The sequence below is a fragment of the Camelina sativa genome, unplaced genomic scaffold, assembly GCF_000633955.1.
Source record: "Camelina sativa cultivar DH55 unplaced genomic scaffold, Cs unpScaffold11751, whole genome shotgun sequence".
Classification (NCBI taxonomy): Eukaryota; Viridiplantae; Streptophyta; class Magnoliopsida; order Brassicales; family Brassicaceae; genus Camelina; species Camelina sativa.
Genome location: NW_010932796.1, coordinates 1 through 365, shown reverse-complemented (window position 1 = coordinate 365; position 365 = coordinate 1). Strand labels below are relative to the sequence as shown.

The 365-nt window shown below is 34.0% G+C and overlaps 1 long non-coding RNA gene across 1 annotated transcript; it reads right to left on the bottom strand.

The window, feature by feature from the left end:
* LOC104775297 lies at positions 1-365 on the bottom strand. The gene is made up of 3 exons (XR_765822.1): positions 292-365; positions 159-208; positions 1-64 (listed from the first exon to the last, which is right to left on the bottom strand). It is a non-coding gene; the product is annotated as an uncharacterized LOC104775297 (long non-coding RNA).

Here is a 365-nt window from a genome sequence, read left to right as displayed (position 1 = left end):
GAATGAACTTTACTTTGTTTTCTAGTTTCTGCAGCTCAAGTTCCAGATTCTTCAGCATAGTATCCTGTATACATCAGAAGACAGTTAAGACATATTGTTAGAACATTACCATGATGACTAAAACCTCTAAAGGACTGAATCATAGTTTGCTTTCAAACCTTTCTCTTCTCATAGAATTCAAGCCGTACATCAAAGAACTCTTCAAGGACTGCAACATAGGGATGTAACATTAGTATGTCTTATAGAGGGGGGAAAAAAAACAGAATGAAAACAAGTTGGATCTCTTCTTACTTTGTTCTGGAGATGCATATTTCTTTAGAACACCTTTTTTTATCAAAGAGATGCATATTACTTGTAGAGATTTT